The 6162-nt window shown below is 39.7% G+C and overlaps 1 pseudogene across 1 annotated transcript; it reads left to right on the top strand.

Moving 5' to 3' along the window:
• Positions 1-1178: 1178 nt before the first annotated feature.
• LOC149533072 (UDP-glycosyltransferase 72B1 pseudogene) lies at positions 1179-3067 on the top strand (annotated as a pseudogene). Its single transcript, XR_016356897.1, has one exon. The product of XR_016356897.1 is annotated as a UDP-glycosyltransferase 72B1 pseudogene (transcript).
• The last annotated feature ends 3095 nt before the right edge of the window (positions 3068-6162 follow it).

Genomic DNA, 6162 nt, shown 5'->3' with positions numbered 1-6162 from the left:
CATATTTGCTATTCCACGGCATGGCGATCCAGATTTCCTTTAGGGAAGCTTTCTCCCAAGGAATCATTTATGGTGGAGTAGTAATGCGAGGCCTCCATAGACCTGTTGAGGAATGAACCAACATAGCTCATTTCCTATTCTACAATGGTGATCGCATTGGGCACCAATCTTTGCAAAAGTTCAAGGTATGAGTGTCTAATTGAGTGACATCTTAGAGAGAATGGTGAAGCCAATGGACTGCAAGAGCATCAACCCCTTTTCTTATGTTTAACACAGCGAGATCTACTTTCCCCACTCTATCTGCAATAGGATGGCATTCAAAGGCAAATCTGAGAGTCCTTCCTTAATGAGAACCCTAAGCCAAGAACAGGGCTTCATAATAGGCTCTAAAGGACTTCAAATTAAGACCCTCAAATTAAATGTTGGCTAAGGTCAGTTAAAAGACCCTCAAATTAAATGTGGCCGAAGTCAATCTCATCTATGGTACTAAACCATTACAGGTCCGTGCCTACAACAACCAAGACCCAAAAAAAACACCAAAATATCAACAACACACACCAGTAAAATCTATGCAAATATAAAGCGTTTCTAAATAAAATTGAATAGAAAGCAATAAAAGAAATTGCATTTGAAACACTTATTTTCTAATTCGACTAATGTTGTCTCTACGCTACTTCTCCCTTTGCTGGCCACTAGATAATTTATAAACACAAATATATAAGATAAACAGACTAGCATGCATGCATCCAACCACATGAATTATTTGAAGGTTTCCAAGTGTCCATGAAAGTTTTCACCTATCCATGCTCCCTAGGTACATGGATTGTTAATCTTTTTTCAAATTTTGTTAAGATAAAAATAAAAATGACTACCAGGAAAAGTTGCCATAACCAGTCACAAAATAGGAATAAATTTATAAAAAATAGTTTTAATAGAATTATTTCCATAGACCATAGGCTAAATGAGCTGATCATAATTTTCAAAACATAGATTAATTATAATGAATGATGTGAAAACTATAGTCTCTACCTATATTGCAGGACTAATAATAAGCATAGATGAATATGTGACATCTTAATTTAAAGATATATATATATATATATATTCCTTTTAGTGAATACTTAATTATTAAAGGTTATATAAATGATTTATCATACCCGGTCCATTAGCATTGAAATAATGGATTCCAAACCAACAACCATGTGTGCTGTCCATTAACCCAACAACATCAATGGAGTTGTTCAAATATTCAATTAAGCTTTCATCCCGCACGCATCTGAATAGTATAGGGTGTGGCTATCCTTTTCACCCTGGCTGAGATTAGAACGCGTTTGAGCTTTGTTTTTTATGTCTGAGAAGCCCTGACTTATATTGCGTCAAATTCCATTTCCACTACCTCGGCCTTCCATGGAGAAACCGCATGTAGCCATTTTCCCGCTCAGCGCGGCTATGGGCCATTTCCTTCCATCGGCCGAGTTTGTAAAGCGGCTCTGTAAATTCCATGGCTTCTCCATCACTCTCATCATCAGCAAGTTTATGTGGACTTCTCAACAACCCCTCGTGCTTCAACGATTAATCTCTTCTGGTCTGGATATCCGCTTTACAGAGATTCCTGAAATCACCGAGGACGGAGATGAGCAGAACATGAAAATTGAAACCCGCATTTCCAAGTTCGTGCTCAAAGCAAAGCCGCATATTGAAGACGTTCTGCAATCGTTGGCTTCATCGTCGCCCATCTCTGCTTTCATTACAGATATGTTCTGTACTGACCTGCTCGACGTTACGGCGAAGCTCAAGATGCCGTTCTATTTATTCTGTCCAAGCGCTGCTTCTTTCGTTTGCTGCATGATACATCTTCGAAAGCTCGTTTCGGAGATTACGGTTTCATTCAAAGACGCCGATTTTGATGTGGAGATACCAGGCCTCCCGCCCATTCCTGCCAGAGATCTGCTCAGCCCTGTTCTCGACAGATCGGATCCGGCGTTTGATTGGATGGTACATCACGGCTCCCGCTTCAGGGAAGCATCGGGGATTCTCATTAACACCTTTGCTGAACTGGAGGAGGAAGAAATGAAAACCCTAAGCACGCCTGGAACACCCCCAATCTATACGATAGGCCCCTTGTTCACGGAATCTGATGCTCCCGACGAATCTGCCTGCCTCAAATGGTTGGACCAGCAGCCTCCTTCCTCAGTCCTTTTTGTGGCATTTGGAAGCGGAGCCGTTTTTACCAAGGAGCAAATTACAGATCTGGCGATTGGACTCGAAGCCAGCGGCAATCGATTTCTGTGGGTGATCCGTGGGTACAAATCCGGGGGTTCCTCTGGTCTGGAAACGGACATTTCTCAGCTTTTACCGGAGAGCTTTGAGAGTCGAACCTGCGACCGTGGACTGGTAGTTCTTAATTGGGCTCCTCAGGTACCCGTTCTTTCTCACCCAGCAACTGGAGGCTTCCTTTCTCATTGTGGTTGGAATTCTACACTGGAGAGCGTATGTCATGGAGTTCCCATGATCGCTTGGCCCCTGTATGCAGAACAGGGGATGAACAAGGTCATCCTGGTGAAACAAATTGAGGTAGCCATAGATTTGAAGATGGACAACAGGGGTTTTGTGAAAAGAGAAGAAGTGGAAAGAGCAGTGAGGGAATTGATGGAAGGAGAGGCAGGAGCAAAGGCGAGGGAGAAAATGAGGGAACTCAAGGACAAGGCCAAGACTGCTATGATGGAAGGAGGGAGCACAATGAAGGCCACAGCCGATGCGGCCAGTGATTTATCAGGGAGGCCAAGCTTGACTGCCTAGTTTGTGGTGTAATGTTGGTCAATTCTGTTGCTTCGCACTCTCTTCTCTTCTCACTGGTGGCGCAATAATAAGTGTTCAGCTTGTTGCTTTCACACAGCCTATAATTCTGGTTATGTTTTCTCGCACAATTGTAAGCCTGAAATTTGTTGCTTTCACCCAGGTTACAAGTCTGGTTATGTTTTCTGCTGTGTTAAGCATGTAGAAGCAAGGATACGGTTCTTAATGTTTTGACAATTTTGTTAAGATTAACTATAGGGTTCTTTGTCAATGCATCTTTTACTTTTTATCGATTGAACTCAAATTCTGTGACCATTCTGCTTTCTCATTACTGCATTTAAATTGTGAAAATGGGTGAAGAGAAATAACAGTGCAAATTTGCATCAAACAGACTAATTTACAGAATTCGCGTTTGATAATGAATCTTTCTTCTAAAGGTGTTCAATCGCGGCCGCCAGCAACTCACACTCTTCTGTTGTTCATTGCAAGAACAGACAAAATTTAACTGCAGATCAATTAATTGAAACATATGAACTGTAAACTACCGAGTCCTTTCTTCTCAATACAAATGTTCTCCCACACGCACAGAATAGAACATGGCAGAGGGAGCAACAAACAGAGCACAGTTTGTCCTAATTACAATGATTTATACCTTATTATACTTCTGTCAACATTGTGCAGACGGGGTATCCTTCTCTGAAGCTACCCACAATCTGTTTCGTTAGTCCCCGGCCTTCTAGGGGCGGGTGCTCTTTTACCGTACAGTCTTCTTCTTTTTAAATTTTAGTTTACTGACAACAGACACTTTTTTCTGCCAAAAGATACGGCCTTGTCTTTCACGTATTTCCGAATGCACATGAGCCACTTTGAATTCCGAGAAATTCCAGTTGAACTGCTTGAAAATTGGGAGAATCAATTGTGACATTGGCATCAATTGTTTTAGTTTTGACATGTTTTGTCACGACCTGTTTGGGATATTTATTTCCTCACATGATCACTTTGTTATCCAATTGTTAGTCCCTCGAGGGGACTAATGTTTTTGTTTGACCTTCTAACAATTTGCATTTTTCCAGCAAGCATGAAATTTCTAAAGTTCTAGACTAATTATTTATAAATTTATTTATCAGAAGATTAAATAAATCATACTTTTTGTTGTTGAAAAATGTAGAAAAAATACAGAGATAAGGATGTAATTAATGCTCATGTTAGATTTTAGTTAATATTTTTGGAGAACCACATAGTAGGGGTAAGACATGACTTACAAGATACCAATGGAAGTAGAGATTAGCACAAATAGATCAGCCGTATTATAACGGTCAAGTGGCATTTATTTTTTGACTTGCAAAGTAATGTTCATCATGTTACTCGGATGTTTTACTGCGAGAGTTAGTTAAATTAATTCCAGAGAGAGAGAGGGGTTAATTCCCAACTATTCAAAACTACCTCGCTCTACTTACTTTTCTCTCTCCATGTACTAAAACTTTTCTCTCTTCACGTACTAGGAGTGTTTCTCTCTCCCCGTATGAAAACCATCTCTCTCTATGTACTACCTCCCTCTACGTACTCAGACTTCTAGAAAGAGGTTCGGGTTTGAATAACCTCTAGCTGTGCAGAGAGTAGTTCCAAGATACATAGAGTTGCATTATCAAGACATCTGAGTGTTTTTTTATGCCTTATAACTGAAGTAGTGGACAGAAATGAAAATGTGGACTATGGCAAGCTGCGGTGGAGTGATAAATATGGATGCTTGAATGCTTTTCTCACAAATCCATCGAGACAAGGACATGTTGAAGTTTCCAAATAAGTTTAAAGATATGAAAATTCCAAGGCATGTGAATTGTTTTGATAATATTTCTAAAGGAGAATAAGAAGCGCCTGTATATGTGTGCAGTCATTAGCCACATAACCAAGCATGTGAGTTGCTTGCCAGTAGTGTGGGATCCAAGCCGTCAAGTGCAAGCAACAGTTGTGGGTACTAGTGCATGATACAGATATGTATATCTATAAACATGTGAACTATTTGACCAAATTCTTCATCTCCCCAATCGATGAATGGTAATTGCTTGATGAAATCTTGTCCATACAAAATAAAAAGCCATGAATGATGCATGAAATCCATTCGGCACTTGTAGGTCAATCATGGAGATAGAATGCAGAATTATCTATGAGATGCTAGAATAATCATTATTTGATGGCTTCTGCGAACACCAAGCTCGACCCCTGAGATTCACAATTCACAATGGAATGACATTGTAGAAGAGATAACATCCAACTGTGTGACGAAATGCTTGATAAATGTTCAGTATACCAACTAATAGACTCACACTTGATACATAATGGATAGGTGATTCATATGTGGCATGCCGACTGTTTTAGGAAAGCTGCGAGTACATAATGTTCGAGAAATAATGACTCGATGCAATTGCACATCAACACTTTTCCTTTACTGTTGAGGCAAATTTTGCAGACATGTCAAGCAGAAGAAGGTCTCGATGATCCTGAGTAAGTTTATCAAGTCACAAAGAAACCAAAAATCATTTGCACGTCAGGAAGGTAATTTGAAGGTGAAGACTGTGACACGTAAAGTTTGGAGAAGGCGATGACAAGTACCATGTGATCTACTTGACCGAATGTTTACTAACCCTCACCTATTCACGACCTTCATAGGAGCTGTTTGATCTGAGTTATCTATTCTCAGCCTGACCATGAACCAATGCACGTTAATTGTTTGACTGAATGTCCCAAAGTGATATTGTAGTGTCATTTGAATGGACATACATGTACAATGTAGAACCTATGCCAGATCATTCACTAGTAAATAAAATACTTTCCAACAATCGGTGCACAGGCACATCAAGGTATTGACCAAATACCTTAGTTACAATGTCTAGAAGAGAGTGGTTGTAGGGATGAATAAAATATCATTTCATGAAAGGATTGTGACACAGCCGAAGCATGAGTATGGGAAAGCCATTAGACTTGCAAACCATTCCACAAAATCCACGCAACTCAATATGGAACATAGTATTGAACTCAAATATGAGAGACTCGAAAGTAAATATTGAGTAATTGATCATATGTTTATGCCATGAATGGGGACGTCTCTAATCGTCTCTAATCTATTAAAGGAACTATAATGATAAGAGGATAAGCATTGAGAAAGGCAATGTAATGAGCTATTTGATGCAATGCCCATATTCAAACCTTGATGCACAAACAATGACAATGACATGTTTGGCACAATGCTTCTACTATGTGTAAAATGGGTGTAGTTTTCAAAACCTTTGATCAAAGACACAAAGAATATGGATGGAGCCTAATGGTATTGATAAAGTTTTAAGAACCTCTTGTGAATACAACACAGGT

This window comes from Cupressus sempervirens, chromosome 10, assembly GCF_028749045.1.
Source record: "Cupressus sempervirens isolate cs-2001-9-10 chromosome 10, ASM2874904v1, whole genome shotgun sequence".
NCBI classification, from domain to species: Eukaryota; Viridiplantae; Streptophyta; class Pinopsida; order Cupressales; family Cupressaceae; genus Cupressus; species Cupressus sempervirens.
This window is presented reverse-complemented; position numbering and strand designations above follow the sequence as displayed.